The sequence below is a fragment of the Monopterus albus genome, unplaced genomic scaffold (assembly GCF_001952655.1).
Source record: "Monopterus albus unplaced genomic scaffold, M_albus_1.0 scaffold16.1, whole genome shotgun sequence".
Lineage (NCBI taxonomy): Eukaryota > Metazoa > Chordata > Actinopteri > Synbranchiformes > Synbranchidae > Monopterus > Monopterus albus.
Genome location: NW_018127896.1, coordinates 3804798 through 3805340, shown reverse-complemented (window position 1 = coordinate 3805340; position 543 = coordinate 3804798).

The window sequence follows — 543 nt, the reverse complement described above, 5'->3', positions numbered from 1 at the left end:
TCAGTCATTGTCAATATACTGTAATTTGGCTTTTTTGACAAAAAAAATTACAAAAAACCTCTTTAATGTCAAAGTGAAAACAGGTTTCTACAAAGTAATGTCAATTAAATAAAAAACATGTAATGGGGAATAAGTGATTGCATAAATATTCATCCCCTTTAAAATGAACGACCTAATTCAACACTGGTCCAGCCAACTGGTGCTAATAGTCTCACAATTAGTGAAATGGGGATCACCGGAGTGCAGTGAATGTGTTTCAAGTGATTTTAGTATAAAGACACCTGTGTCTGGAAGGTCCAGTCACTGGTTAATCAGTGCTCCTGGCTACCATTACACCATGAAGACAAAAGAACACTCCAAGCAACTCAGAGAAAAGGTTATTGAAAAGTCTAAATCAGGGGATGGATACAAAAACATTTCCAAGACACTGAACATCCCTGGAGTTCAGTTAAACCCATCATCAAGAAATGGAAGGAATATGGCACATGTCTAAATCTGCCTAGATCAGGCCGTCCTCACAAACTGAGTGACCGTGCAAGAAGG